The sequence below is a fragment of the Danio rerio genome, chromosome 7 (assembly GCF_049306965.1).
Source record: "Danio rerio strain Tuebingen ecotype United States chromosome 7, GRCz12tu, whole genome shotgun sequence".
In the NCBI taxonomy this organism is placed as follows: domain Eukaryota; kingdom Metazoa; phylum Chordata; class Actinopteri; order Cypriniformes; family Danionidae; genus Danio; species Danio rerio.
Genome location: NC_133182.1, coordinates 68,965,397 through 68,982,500, shown reverse-complemented (window position 1 = coordinate 68,982,500; position 17,104 = coordinate 68,965,397). Strand labels below are relative to the sequence as shown.

The window sequence follows — 17,104 nt, the reverse complement described above, 5'->3', positions numbered from 1 at the left end:
AAATACGTGGGTCGGCCTACATTTTTGAGAAATGTAAAATACGTTCCTCCGGGTTTGGTTTTGTTGCATGTTTCTATGACAAGTCCACTAGAGGGCGCTGTCTTTGCGAATATAAAATACATTACATAGAGAATGATTCTTCACATGGTTTATTATCAAAAGGATATGAGCCCCTTTCACACATACAGACCTTCCCGGAAAGAGAAGTTGTAACATTATCGAACATTATAGATGAAAATTGCCAGAAAGAGCAGGTTCACGCTCTGACATGAGACGTCTACTCCAGCCAATCAGAACATACAGACGCATTCACATCCACGCTATTTATGAAAATTAAAACCTTTGGATACATTTCCAGACACATTTAGCTGCCAGTTGCTGATCAGATAGCAGTTATATGTTTATTATTAATGCTAACTGTCTAAAACATTATCAATAAAATGCTTATCAATAAACTGCTGTGAGTTTACCTGCAAGCCCTTCGTTCAGCTGCGTGGCACTCATACACTTGAAAAAGTGCTACGGTGAGTGCTAGCACACAAACAAATGCACATCTCGACATGTGAAAGTGTTCCTCCATATGTTTACATCAAAGTTGTTCACAACACTTTTCCATCCACAGAATTTGTAATGTAGTCATATGTGTAAACATTTAGCTGCGGTTAAAGATTCTGCCTTTGAATGTCTCTGGGAAAAAAAGCTGCTACATGAATGCTAAAGCTTCCAATCAAAGTGAATTTATCAACAAAAGCCCGACCCCTATTATGTTTACAAATACAAGCGCAGTCGTTTAAGGGCCATTACTGGTTAATGATGTCAGAATTTGACAGTATTTTGGGATGGATGTATGAATGGTCATTTCCGGGAAAAATCCGGAACGTCCTTGCCTTTGTGAACAGCACTTTTTTGAATCTACTGGTAAAGTCGTTCCTGAAATGTTCCTGATATTTGCTGGTCTCACTGTGTGAAAGAGGCTATAAATGCAATACATTTAGTTGGTTTAATGTAGCAGAACAAATAATTGATTTATTTATTCATTAGGTTTTGACTATATCTTTAAGTTTTATCAGTTTTCAAATTCAAGCAGATCCAAAGAACACCCAAACACAGCCAGCCATTTTTAACGATTAACATATGTCTAGAGAGCCAAGACATGTGAAATAGGTCACGCCGAGGCTTCTGTGGTTCAATTTAAAGACGTCTGACTCGTCTTTTCTACCAGAAGAGTGAAACCTGAGACACAAAGTAGCACCTCTAAAAATGTGTCAAGATTATTTGCCTTTTGTGGCCAACAGCGACTCATTGAATGAAACAAACTGTGTTTCATTTGCATCTGCCAAAAGACATATCTGTGAAAGGACTGCATATAAATCAAACATTATATGTATGATTGATGAACGGTGTCATTCCAATGTGATTTGTTGACTGTGGTTGATAATAACATGAGTAGATAATAAAACATGTGATGTACAGTAACACCACGGTCGGTTCTTTTCTGAAACAATCAGCATCAGAGAAAAATAATATGAATCCACATTCCCATTAGAAAGAAATGCAATCATGTCAAAAAGATAACTAAAGATTATGCGTTTCACACCTCAAATGACAGACACATAAACGATCGAAGCTAACAAAGGAGAACAAAGAAACCAAATGAAAGGCAAATAGACACTAAAACTAATGGATGTCTCAAACTGGCAAGAAACCAGTGTCTAAAATTGTTTTAAAAAATCCCATATTTCAACATGAACTAATACTAATAATGCACCGAGTACATGAACTATAAGAACTAATCTTATTAAACTTAAATAACATTACCTCACGTTAACAAAGATGAATAAATACCATAACAAATGTATTACTAATTATTTGTTCATGTTAGTAAATGCATTAGTAAACATGAATCCAATTCAATTCATGTTTAATTCTATAGTGCTTTTACAATGTAGATTGTGTCAAAACAGCTCAACAGAAGTTCTAGTAAATTGAAACTGTGTCAGTCCAGTTTTCAGAGTGGAAGTTCAGTTTAGTTCAGTTCAATTTGGTTTAATTTTCACTGCAAAGAGTCCAAACACTGAAGAGCAAATCCATCAATGTGCAACTCCACAAGTCCTGAACCAAGCAAGATAGTGGTGAACTAACGGACCATTATTTTAAAGTGGTCCTGATCAAATCTTTGGAATATTTCAACATTCATTTTATAGTATTACACACTTGCTTTTTATGAACAATAGTCATTTGTTTTTAATAGCTATTAGGGTAAAATTAGAGACTTTCTGTGAGTTTGTAAAATATTAAGTATTCTATTAAAGAGTAGCTTTCCATTTATTAGTTAACGCATGAACTACTAGAATTCTAGAACTACTAGAATGGACAAAGCCGTCATTCTGACCATACTGATAAGACTGTTCTGACTTGAATATATTGCGTTATATTTACATTCGAAATTAAGATCTATTTACAAACTTTTATCGCGATTTTACACTACCTGACAAAAGTCTTGTCTCCTATCAAAGTTTTAGAAACAACAAATAATAACTTGACTTCTAGTTGACCATGTGGTATCAAAAGTGGCTAATATGAAAGGCAAAGGCCTCTAGATAACGCTTAAATAAAATATGATCATGCCTTGATTTTTAATTATTTCATTAGGCATTACTTAGACAAAAGTCTTGTCACTTAACAGAAATAATGTACAGTATAGTATATAAAGGGCCTTATCATACACCCGGCGCAATGTGGCGCAAGGCGCGACGCAATTGTTTGCTAGTTTCAGCTTGGGGCAAAAGTCGTTTTGACGTTTTGCACCACACTGTTAAAATAGCAAATGCATTTGCGCTCATATGTGCGCCCATAGGTGTTCTGGTCTAAAAAGGAAGGCGTTCTGAGGTGCATTGCTGGCACGTTGCTATTTTGAGAAACTATAATAGATTTTTCAATATACCAGAACAAACCCGGTCTATTGTCCAGCGCAGGGCGTGTTAGTTGTGCTCCTCGCTTACACACTGCTTAATACATACAAGATATAGAGCAATACGCAAATATCTTTACATATGAAAAAGAATAAAATTATTAAGCATATATATAGGATATAATAAGGATATATAAAGGATATAAAGGATTAAAATATTACAAAACATATTATTTTCTAGCCTACATAAATATAAAAACCATACTTTCATGCCTTCTTCATCTCAGAGGCTTTTTCAGTTTATCCATGACAATTTGCTTTTGTATAATGTTATCATTATTAGCAGTATCATATATTGTATGCAGATTTATATTTGTTTTATTAAAAACAAGCTTAGATTTGCCCACCTGTCAGGTTTTAGACTATATGGGGCACAGCATGTGTATTTGCATACAACTCAGTTTTTGACCACACTTCGATAGTATTTTTTATTTATTAGTTTGCTGGAAATTAGAAATGAATTTAGAAATAGTTTTGAAACAAATCTTAACAAACAAAATTAATTATTTATAGGCTAATTGATGTCTGTGCGTACAAGGTTTCTCTATCCACGAGAGTGAAAGTAGATAATAAGAGGCTTTATCCCTCATTCTCGCACTGCAGATGCTCTGTTTAACTGTTTTCTTGCTAGTGAAATGCTCAGTTTTTCCACTTACATAGTCGTCATGTAAATAGCAAATGCACCATGGCGCAACGCAACTGGCTCTTAAAGGGAATGGGAGATGAGACTCTGATTGGTTTATCCTCAAAACACACCTATAACTCTTTAAGAAAATAAGCTCAACCCTTTTAGACCATGGCGCAAAGTGGATTTTTCCGTCCTTATATTAGCAAAAGTGGATTCTGACACACCCCTAATGCGTTTTTGCCCTGCGCTTTGCACTTGCGCATGGATCATCAAAATAGAGCCCAAAGTGGAAGTGCAGTGGAAAAAGAACAAATATTGAGTATGACTCCATCATGAGCTTGGAGGACTGCACCTATACATCTCTGCAATGACTCAAATAACTTTTTAATAAAGACATCTGGAATGGCAAAGAAAGCGTTCTTGTCTTGTCAAGTCAACTTATTTGTTGCTCTTACAACTGGGATCGACTTTTGTTAGGTAATGGAAAATTGTGCTTTAAATATCTGTCATCATATTTTATCAAGTCAATACACATAAATAAGATATATAAGAAAAAAGTATTTTTGTAAAAGTTTTTTAAATATAAAAAAAATCTAAAATAAAAATATATATCTGTTATTAGAAAGTTACGTTTTTGTTAGCAGAAGTTGCTAGGCAACAGAAGCACTTATATTTACCGACCCTGGAAAAGTAGCGGATGCAATCAATTTGCGTTTTATGTCCATCCAAAGTATAAATACTCATAACTCGTTTGTGTTTTGTGGTTTTAATAAAAAAACAACATTATAATGACACATGCACACATTTAGGAAAATTCAGTGTACTATAGTTACATGGGTTTTATTTTAAGTTGTTAACTTACATTTACAATTAACTTTGTAACTTTATTAACTTTACATTAAAAAAAACTGTCAAAATGACTGCCTCTGTAGTTGTTAAATGAACAGTTAAATGAACATATTATTAAGTAAGGGATAATAAACATCCTGGCGGTTGTTACAGCAGATTCTTACACGGCTGTCTGGAATACTGGATTCGATTGGTCAGTCATGGACATTATTCCAAGATAACAGCAACTAAACAATGCAGGAACTTCAAATCACTTGCCAAAAAACTATTACAGCTCAGAACAATGTTTTGTGTCAAATTTGTATAATTCTTTAATAAAAGCAAGGTGACAGAAACCAAACTTGCTGAATGGAGCATGCACTAACCTACATATTTTTCACAAGATGGGGTAAACAGTCAGAAACAGCAGCATGACAGACAATCACACAAATATAATCAAGATGATTCGTAGACAAGCCTGTGTAATTCGCTTCAGCGGTTGTTATCTGGGTAAAACATACCTTGGAATGGCACGACTGACCAATCAGAATCAAGTATTCCAGACAGCCATGTAATAAAGTACTACATAATGGGTTAGAGAAAAAGAACAAGAATTGTTATGTTCAAATGTTCTCTTTGACTGACTTTATGTCTTATTCCAAAGCGCGCTGAGCTCCTAACAGACAGCGGAAGACGAGACTGATAATGCAGAGCTGTATAATATACACTAATGGCGGCACTCATTAGCTTATAGCTTCCCCTAAATGACAAGATCCATTAGACGGAGAGCAAATTAAACATTAGTTGAAGCAATTACAGTTTTCCACAAAGACGAGCCATCAATGTTCATCTGTCTAGCCGCAGGAAGAAAAAAAAGCAATGATATAATTCCGCATTTATCTCTGCTTCGGCTTTGTGCAGTGCGTGAGGTTGTTCATCTCCCTCTGGCGCAGACCGTTCACAGGGCAGCCATTTTGCCATCGCCATTGCTCAGCTGTTTTCTTGTCATACAAGATCTAATTTGATGTACTTAATTAGAGAAAGAATAAAAACTCACATTTTAAAATGTCAAGCCATCAATAAAATCAACTGTCAATAAAATATAACTGAATTCGCATTCTTTTAGTTTTGCCCTTTTAGAAAAATAATGTAAGCATCACGAATATAAACATTACATGTGCAATCAGACAGTAATGGATAAAGTACATCCAAGTGGTCATTATCGGTGATTATTACATGGCAATCTAGAATACTCGATTCTGATTGGTCAGTTGCAACATTCCAAGTTGCTCTTCTGGGAATTTCAAATCATTTGCCAGAAAACCTCAAAATTAAGGCCCGTGCACACCGGGACGATTTTGCTCATGTTTTCCATCAACGTTTAACGCTAAATAACTGTGCGCTAATGTGATCGTGCACATCAATGAGCAAAAAGCCAGGCATAAAAGCACAATTTAAATTTTTTTTTTAAACAATAATAATTTATTCATCGCTAGAGCTGGCGTTGTTGCTTGAACCCTCCATACTTGTTCCAATCACCACCAACTTCAACAACAACAACAACTTTCTGTCTTCTTCTGCGTTACAAGCGGGTGTCAGAAGCTTAAAGTTGTGTAGCGTCATCTAACATCAGGGAGTAATTTTGCATACTCTTCTGCTCGACGCCAGTGAAAATCACTTGGGTTTGAATCTGGAAAAACGTCTCAAAAAACACTGATGATAAACGCTAACGAAAAGCATCCTGGTGTGTGTGAGCCTTTAGACACAAAACATTGATCTGAGCCCTAATAGTTCAATAAAGGCAAAGCTGATGGAAACAAAAAATGGCTGAATGGAGCATCCACTAACCTACATATTATTGAGCCATTTTGCCATCGCTCAGCTGTTTTTTGGTCATATAAGAGCTGATTTCATGTATTTGAAAGGGGGAAAAAATTAAAACTTGCATTTAAAAATGTCAAGCCATCCATAAAAACAACTGTCTATAAAATGTATCTCAATTCAGGCTCTCTTAGGCCCAATCCCAATTCTATTTTTGTACCCCTACCCTTTCCCCTTAAAATTGAGGGTTAAGGGTAAGGGCTTTAAAATTAACCCCTAAGAATTGCGACAGCACTACAGCACCTGCACACGTCATCATATGTCATCAAGATCTCTTGCTTCATATGATATCAGAAATAAGATCATAACTATACTGTGCATTTGCACAGTGGCCATATTCATCTATTTAAACACACCAAAAACATTAACATTATAGCAGACACTGTAAAATGCCAATTGACAGCAACTAGAAATTACTGACAGGGTATTCGGGTGTCATCAAGTGTCAGAATGTTGTGGGACTGCTGTATAGGAGTTATGATTAAGGATTATATATCGCAAAATTTAGCGGTTTTTATTTTAGCGTTTTTTTTTTTAAGCATGATGGTAAAACACGAACGAGTTTATGGATATATTAAAACATATGCTTGTTTGTTGTTAAAATTCATATTAATGACAAAAAATACTAATTTGTGGATCTCCTTACTTCCAGGTACAGTGCTGTTGTGGCTGATGTATTCTGGGTATTTCTTACTCCTTGGTTTCGAGTGTGGTAATGAAAAAACTTTGTTTGAAGGGCTATCTTCCCTTTAGCCCTACGCTTTCAAGCTAAAGAGAATTTGGACATCCCTACGCCTTCACGGGGGTTCGAGGAAGGGCTAAGGGTTATAATTGGGATCGGGCCTTAGTTTTGCCATTACAAGAAAACAATGTGAGCATCATGAATGTAAACATTACCTGTGCAATCAGACATTAATGAATAATGTACATCCAGGTGGTCGTTATTTTTGATTATTACAAGACTGTCTGGATTATCGATACTGATTGGCCAGTCACAACATTCCAAAGTATGTTATTCTGAAATAACAACCCCTAAATAGTGCATGCTCGTCTGGGAACCTCCTATCATTTGCCACAACACATACAACTTTGACACGAAATATTGTTCTGAGCCCTAATAGTTAATAAATTCTTTAATTAAAGGCAAAGTTGACAGACACAAAAACGGAGCATACACTAACCTACATATTATTCAGTCACAAGATGGTGCCAAATAGTGAAAAACAGCCATTTTGTCATTCCAAGGTATGTTATTCAGAAATAACAACCTCTAAACAGCGCAGCCTCTTTGGAAACTTCCAATCATTTGCCAGAAAACATCAAAATTAGACACAAAACATTGTTCTGAGCCCTAATAGTTTATTAATTCATTAATTAAAGGCAAAGCTGACAGAAACAGAAACGGCTGAATGGAGCATACACTAACTTACATATTATTCAGTCACAAGTTAAAATAAACTGTTGAAATGTCATAGATACTGTATGTACTGTAATAGTCAAAATTGTAGCACAAGCTGACTCTCGACATAACATTTTTCAAACAAACATCCATCAAGCAGTTTGATCAGTTTGCACAGTCTTCTCCTCAATGCTGTCTGATGGTGAATACACTCATGTGATGTACGATGCTGAGCAGTGGAAGATTAATACCGATTCTATTCATAGCAGAGAGCAATAGCTGCTGCCACTGGAACAGATGGTGACTTCGCCCTTATTAATGATACACACCGAATCCAAGCAAAAAGGTCATCAAATCTTAAAAGGATTATTTTTTACTCCTCCTTTACTTAAAATCGATGCAATTATGTGTTTTAAGGTATTTCAGGTACAAGCAAACCGGCTTCTCATTTTAAACAGAACCGGTTGCCAAGGGCAATGATGATTACACACCATGTAGGTCACCAAGAATCGAGCTAATATCCTAAAGCGGTAATTGTAGAACATGAGGGGAAAACGCAAATGTGAGAAAAATCACCTCATTCACCTGTATGTACCTGTGATGCTGCAGTGTGATGGAGGGAACGTAGCGCACAGCTAATGACCACTTAAAAACCTCCTGCTTTCATCTTACACAGATGGATCTAGAATGAAATGGCCGCGGCATTGGAGATGTGACACAGTTCGTGCTGCACACATAAAGACTTCATCCGTTGGCATTAAATTCAACACCCTCTCCACTATTGATCTGAGAGAACATGCTATTATAGTGAGGGGACTGGAAGGGGGTGAAGACTTTCTCACATTGTGTGCCGGCACTGAAACTGGGTTGTTTCATTCATTCTTGCTAAGGTTCATGTCCTTCGCCGGCACTCATGTCATAACATCAGACCGACGGCTGAAATGTGGAGCTGCTCTTGATCTATAGACATGAGCTAAGAGCTCTATAAGAGTGCTTTTAAACAGAAAACGGAAACCTCAATCACACATATATCTAGGCTTCTCTGCTCTTATAAGTTCTCCAAAGAGGTCTACTGTTGATGGTCAACATTGCTTATATTTTTTCCTCAATTTCTGTTTAACGGAGAAAAGATTTTTTTCAACACATTTCTAAACATAATAGTTTTAAATATTTTTAATATCTTTATTTTATCTTTGCCATGATGACAGTAAATAATATTTGACTAGATATTTTTCAAGACACTTCTATACAGCTTAAAGTGACATTTAAAGGCTTAACTAGGTTAATTAAACTAACTATGCAGGTTAAGGTTTGTTTTGTAGACTATCGAAAAAAATATATATAGCTTAAAGGGGCTAATACTATTAACCTTTAAATGTTTTTGACCTGAAAACTTGTTTTTATCTAGCCAAAATAAAACAAATAGGACCTTCTCCAGAAGAAAAAAAAATATCAAAGGGGGCTAATAATTCTGACTTCAACTGTATATGTATACTGTATATTATAGTTAGACTATGACACGTAAAAAGCTATTTTTCCAAGTTTAAGGGCCTTATCACACACTCTGCGAAATAAGGCGCAAGATGTGTTTGGCGCGATTTGTTGCTATTTTCAGACCAGCGCAACAGAAATTTTCCCGTTTTGCACCATTTTGTTGAAATAATAAATCCTTTTGCACCACTTTGTGGACTGATGGGTGTGCTGGTCTAAAAAGGAGGTGTGTCAAGGCTGATGTATACTTTTGCATCAAGTGCACACGGTGGAGCCTACGTGTGGTCGCTTAGCCCTTGCTGACGCTGATGTGCACCTCTAAAAAAAATGTAACTACAAGCTCTGTGTATGTATGTAGCAAGCTCTGTGATTGGTTGGCTTGGTATCGCTGGGCGGAGATGAGAGTCGTGCGAGCCCGATGGAGCGAGTGTTTACAAGTGTCGAGTCTCGTGAAGGAGCTCCAGATGGAAACTGTTGTTTAGTGTTTACCTTATGATTACAGTTGTTGCATGTCCACAGATTCCCACCTCAAAATGAGTGAGATTGAGCCACTTGTACATTAAGGAAGCGCTCAGAACAAACAAAACACCAGCGAAACATGACACAAAGGAACATAAACACTTATTGCCAGCCAGTGTTTCTGAAGTGTTATTGCAGAGCAACATAAACAGCGTGGAGAAGTATAAATGCATGGCTACGCACATTGCATGAGCCATGGGTCACGTCGATCACTGGGCGCAGAATTATAAACCAGGCTTTAATGCGCATTGTTGATGCATTGCTATTTCGAGGAACTGAAATAAACTGCACACCTGACCAACTGAAGTCCAGCACAGAGCGCGTTAGTTATGCACCTACACATTGCGCATAACACTTACACACTGCTTAATACACGCAGGCGGTATAGCAGTACATAAAATATCTCAACATATGAAAAAACAATTAAAGGATTAAAACGTTACAAAAATTATTATTTTCTAAGTAGATATAAAAACCACTGCCTCCATGCCTCAACTCAGGGGGGCCTTTTCAGTTTATTCATGACAATTTGTATTTGTATAATGTTATTATTGTTGTTATTATTATTATTATTAGCAGTATTATTTATTATATGCATATTCATATTTGCTTTAATTAAAACAAGTTTAGATTTGTCCACCTGTCGGGTTTTGGAGACGTATGCATCACCATAAGGGGCATAAGAACAGGACGTGAGTTTGGATATAACTCTACATCTATACATTTAAAAATAGTTTTGAAACAAATCTTTGCGCTTAACAAAATTAAATATGTAGGCTTATGGATGTCTTCAGTGGAGTGTCTTCACTTTCCACCATTTACTTACTCCACAAAAGGAGTAAGTTAAAAAGGATTAAAGTAAAGAGAAAGTAAAGAGGCTGAATGGCGGAGGCAGTTCTATCACTAGTGAAGCGTTCAGTTTTTCCCACTTACAAAGTCTACAATGTAAATAGCAAATGCGCCATGGCGTGACACAACTGACTCTCAAAGGGAACGTGAGATGAGACTCTGTTTGGTTTAATGCACGTTATGCTCAAAACACACCCATAACTAAGTAGGGGAATTAGCACAACCCTGTTAGACCATGCGCCGGGCGCAGATCGTAATTTTCCATCCCTAAAATAGCAAAAGTGGATTCAGACACGCCATTTATGCTTTTGCACCCTGCGCTTTAGACTTTGCGCCTAGAATAGAGCCCTACAGTAACACTTAAGTTACACATAAAATCAAAACTAAACTGATTTTGTCAGGTCATATTAAAAGTTTTGTGGTGAACAATTCATCTGTGCAAGGAAAAAAACTAATTGTTTGCCCTTGTAATCTTTAACTGAAATTGCACTTGGTGTTTGTTTTCAAATACGTTGTCAAATGACATCTGTATGAGGTATTAGGCATGGGTAAAACATTAAAGTTAAGGGACCACAATCCTTAATATTATCTTTATTTTTGAAATAGTCCAATTTTACAAGTCACCCAGAGTGCAACCATTTAGTTTTACCATTTTTAAATCAATTTAGCCTTATTTCATAAATCATTGAATTAAACATTTGTGACCATTTTGGTCATTCTAATAGGAGATTGTTAATGCAGCTGAATACTGGTTAACACGTTTGGGTATTGAGTGGCTCTGCTGACTGGATCCCCAGAGAAACAGACATTTTCTGACAGGATCTGGCCTACTAGGCTAGATCTTATTTATCTGGCATGGAGAGTGTAGTGTACAATATTACACTAAATGATGAATGAAAATGCGCTGACAATACAATCTATTACTGATATTTTACTATGAATTACTTATTTGTAACAAATTAATGGACTGTTATTTTTGTAGCAGCGAACAAAGACAAAGCAAGAGAAGGAAACAAAAGCAGCCCCCCCCCTTTTTTTTTTTTAAGGAGCAGAGCTACTATAATATTAAACACCCGCAAACACATGACGGCCTTTGAGATTGTTCTGCGTTGATACGCCCATCCCGCAGCGCTTTCTGAACTGCGGTGATGACAGCAGTGGATCTCTTCAAAGTAAACATCATGAATATGAGAGGATGACGGATTAAAGGCCATCAACACCCCTGTAGAGATTAAAACAGCTCTTTCACGTGATGGGAGACTCCCGGGACGTCCTGCTTCCAGAGTCTGAGAGATAAAAGCTGAAGCGGCAGGAGCACATCTAGGGGGAGGCACGGGCACCGCGGCGGGACGTCCTGCACCACACCAGAGCTCATGATTATGGGGCGCAGCATGACGCTGGCAGGGGACTTCCTCTGTGGTTGCTGAGTAGACAGACGCCCATCTGCCGTGTCATAACTGTACGTCTATGCCCAAGACTCTCTGGCCAGCTCTAGTAGCCTTCGGGGTCAGCAAACCCCGGCCCCCGGCCCTTCTGCACCTGCTAAACCGCCGCCTGCCATCAAGATCATGTTCTGCAGCTAAATAACTGACTTTTTGACATGCATTTCAGTTCGGCTTGTTAAGTGAGCCCATATAATAATAATAATAATAATAATAATAATAATAAACATATTAGTCCTTATTCCTCTAATGTTAGCACATTTTAATAGTGTGAGGTATAAAAATAAATAATAATTATTAAAATATTTATTAAATAAAAATATTAAATTATTAATATCAAAATTAGAATTTTATACTGTGGACCAAATTTTCTATGATGTAGGCCCCCATTCCAATGATATAAAATAAATAAATATATACAGATATACTTAATATATATGCCAAAAAATATATATTTTTAAAATACTTAATAAATATAGAACAGTTCTGTCTCGTTCTTGAATCTGATTGGCTGATAGCCATGAAATATTCTGCAATAACAGCACTGGTACAGCATCTTCACCCTGTGTATTACTCCGCCAACATAGAGTGACAGAAGATCAATAAACTCACTACAGTTTGACCAATATTGCAGCTGTTGGACAACATAATGTCCTTTTGAAGCTTTTTAGTCAAGAATGTAGTGGTTTATGTTGCAACTATGCAGTTTATTTATGAGGATAGTGCCTATTTTAAATATTTATAATTACGGAGATACTGCACTTCAGCGCCATCAGCCTGTCATACTGAGGAGAGCAAGTACGTTTGCACCACATAATGGCGACCGAGACTGCATAGTGCATCCTTAAGGGAGAAAAACTCTGCAGCTGATCAAATCATTATTAAACAGGTAAGCGACATTCTAAGTCAATCTCTCTCTTTTGTATGTTGTGGTGCTGTATTTATACCATAGTAATCCAGAAGTGCTTGCTTTTTTGGGGTTAATTATAGTGATCTCCCAATTGCAACAGAGAAATACTGGGAAATCTCCTTAGACTGATGACATTTCTAGCCTTATAATCTTAAATATGAGCAAAATCCTGTTTTGTCATCATTTTAGATATTACACTAGAGAATCATTCAAATACTAGCTCTAAAGTGACATTTGTGAATTAACAGATTTCTGCTGTTCTGATGTCATCAGATGTGACTGAATGGCGGAAGAAAGTAGATCCTCATACAAAAGGTTTTCAACTGTGTATATAGCGTCACCTTAGAATTATAAGGTTCTATCTGTGTTCTGAATGATTTTGAGATAGAGCTTTAAAGTTTTTGCATTCCACAGCAAACAGTATAGTGTGTAACATTTGTTTTTTAAATAAAAAGTCTTCAAATGTAAACAACTTCTAAAAAAAAAATCCCATAATGTAAATAAGTTGTCATTAAATAAAAAATATGACAATAACTCAATTTTGACAAAAATGTCAGACAGAACCTTATAATTCTAAGGTGACGATATATATATGTATTAGGTGTGCCAAATGTTAGTTTTATGCTCTGGTTACTACTGGACTCTCAGAAAACCGAGAATCAGTGCATGTCTGAGATTGTGTGATGAAGTAGATGAGAACATACAATGCTGATTTAGGCTGATATTTGTGTTTATATCTCAGCTGAGGAGTCTGTGGGGCCATAAAACATAAATAGCATGTCTCGGTAGGGGCCCTCTGCCTGTGTTCATATGACACTTTAACTAGGCCTGTGTGCCAGACGCGAAGAACAGCACAGCAGATACACTTCACTTATTTATGGCCATAGAAAAAGCCTTCAAGCTGCTCCACATCTTGCCTTTGTTTACAAGATTCATCACTCATCGCTAGGAATATTGGCGTGATTTAGTTGACATTAAACTGTATCCGGAGGAATTGTTCTGACTGAGAATCAGGAAAAGTCATTTCACCAAAGTAATGACAATCTCCATATTATTACACAGTGAGTTTATTCAGCTTCAGAGGTTTTATATAGGTGATTTATTATTATCGAAACTACCAGATTTATTTATTTGCTTGTTTTATACAGACGTCAACATTATTTATTTAATAATTCTTCAATTAAAAGTCAAATACAGTCCAAAGTATTCATTAAAATATATATAAAATATAGTAATATATATATATATATATATATATATATATATATATATATATATATATATAGATAGATAGATAGATAGATAGATAGATAGATAGATAGATAGATAGATAGATAGATAGATAGATAGATAGATAGATAGATAGATAGATAGATAGATAGATAGATAGATAGATAGATAGATAGATAAATTTAACTGTTGCATGTACGATTTTCAGAAACAAATTTATTTACAAATTTAAATAAATATTTACAGATATAAAATATTTCACATTGAACATTATTATTGTTATTATTATTATTATTATTATTATTATCATTATTATTATTATTATTATTAAATCCAACTATATACATTAAATCAACAAATATTATTGAAATACTATTGAATGTATGTAGTTTAAGTATAATAATAATAATAATAATAATAACCCATTTATACAAATTACAATTAACAGACCTGTAATTTATACAGTATAAAAGCTGACAAGTTGGGAACACTGACGGTATATTTCAGCCTCTTATCTGACGGAAGACACTAAATTCATGCTTGAACTGTATCTGACAGAAGCAAAATGACTTTAACACAAACCTTTCAAAATCAAAGTTGCGCATCACAAACACAGCCCATAAGCCACTCAAAACGGTATTGACAGCCATTTTTGGATTTATAACTCCTGTTGAGAAAAGCTGCAAATAGAAGTTCTAACAGGCGCAAACGGGTACAAACAAGGAAATACAGAGTTGTCGTCAGGTAACAGGCAGATGGTCAGGTAAGGCGGCAGACAGGGTAAACGATAAAACAAAGCATGTACAAAATATACCAAGGAATGCTTTGCAATGTTCAGGATGATAATCAAACCAGACTCAGCAATGAGTGTTTCTAAGTGAGCCGTATATACAGTTAAAGTCAGAATTATTAGCCCCTCTGTTTATTTTTTTTCTCCAATTTCTGTTTAACCGAGGGAAGATTTTTTTCAACACATTTCTAAACATAATAGTTTTATTAACTCATTTCTAAAAACTGATTTATTTTAACTTTGCCATGATGACAGTAAATAATATTTGACTAGATATTTTTCAAGACACTTCTATATAGCTTACAGTGACATTTAAAGGCTTAACTATGTTAATTAGGTTAACTAGGCAGGTTAGGGTAATTAGGCAAGTCATTGTATAACGATGGCTTGTTCTGTAGACTATCAAAACAAAATACAACTTGAAGGGGCTAATCATTTTGATCTTAAAATGGCTTTTAAAAATTAAAAACTGCTTTTATTCTAGCAGAAATAAAACAAATAAGACTTTCTCCAGAAGAAAAAAATATTATCAGACATACTGTGAAAATCTCCTTGCTCTGTTAAACATCATTCGGGAAATATAAAAAAAAAGTCAAATGGGGATAATAATTTTGACTTCAACTGTATGTGAGTGAAATTAGTATATGAGCAGCTTCAGCTGTGTGACTGTAATCAATGGATACTTGGAACAGGTGTGTGTGTGTGGTGCCTGACAGGAATTGTAGTTCATATGGAGAAAGGATTTTAGTCCGTGTGAATGTTAATGCTCTCCAGCGATCTATGAGGACTAGATCGCTGGTGGTCGTGACAGGTGTCCTTCATGCAGCAAAAAAGAAAAATATCTATAAATTAGGCATAATGCAGATTTTTATATGGATTTGTTGTACTGCAAATGTAATTTTAGGCCCTGGTAACCACTATAGTCAAGCAGTCATAAGCTGTGAAAATGCTGTGACAATGCTGAAATGACTGCAACACACAAACTTGCAGATTAACACTCAGAAAAATATAACTAAGCCTTGCATAAAAAAAAATAATTAAAAAAAAAACTGTGAAAGGCTTTTGTAGAGCGTTTCTGCCATGCAAGTTTTGTGAGGTGAAAGCGAAAAGCTAAGAAAGGGAAAACTGAGGGAATCAGTGAGATGTTATAATCCAGTTGCCATAAATCCTTAACAATATTAATCATAAGTCACTGGCAGGGAGAAACAAGCATTCACATGCAAATGTGAAATTAGAATTAATCTAGGGAACATAAACAAGCTCAACAGTGAGACAGCATCAAACTGTCAGGTCACGTCCTGATCTTTAACAGCTATGTGACTAACATATCCTCTAATACTTGTGCTGCCCTAAATTTCACTGCATATTACTCTGAAAACATTTGTTTAACGATTCCATTGAACAACTTTGTCCTTTACAATGTAATTGCTGTGCTGAAGAACAGGGTTTCTGCAGATTTGATCAAGTCAAATTTTTATCACCATTAAGAATGAAATTTTAGACTTCTACGGGGTAAACACTAAGGATTTTTTTCTAACTGTCCGGTATTATCATGAGGAATCGTGTAACTGTTTTTAGTTTTCTTTCACTTATTAAATAATTTAATTTGGGGATTTTGTGATGCAGACGTCTTCAAAACACGACAGGTGAACACATGTAAACTTGTTTTATGTAAAGCAAATATAAATATGCATCTAATACATAAGACTGCAAATAATAATAATAACATTATACAAATGCAAACTGTCATGAATATACTGAAAAAAGCCCCCGAGGTGAAAAAGGCATGGATGGAGTGGTTTTTATATTTAAAAATATATTTGTCCCGCCGGTTTGAAAAGAGATTTTGAAGCTGAGGTGATTAGAATCTTGTGTAAAATTCAACGTGTAGACTAGCTGTTTGTACTGGCGGGTACAACGAGATGTCTTTGAGCTTTCATCATTAATTAGCAACTTCATTGATATGCGTGATAGCTGAGAAGACTGTTTTTACCTGTTACAATGTTCAGACGGTAGAGAGACGCTACGTTGAGTTGCAAACTATAATTAAAACAAATGGAAGAAGAAGAATTGTTTGGAGACATGGGTTGCCAGTGTTGCGTTTATAAATGTCCCGCAACAAAGTTTTTGTTTTTTTTAATTCTTCGCTATGACAGCACAGCTAAA

General features: G+C 35.7%; 1 protein-coding gene across 50 annotated transcripts in view; it reads right to left on the bottom strand.

Moving 5' to 3' along the window:
• neo1a (neogenin 1a) overlaps positions 1-17,104 on the bottom strand; it is a 335,667-nt gene that overhangs the window by 62,313 nt on the left and 256,250 nt on the right. The gene's annotated exons all lie outside the window — the stretch shown is intronic.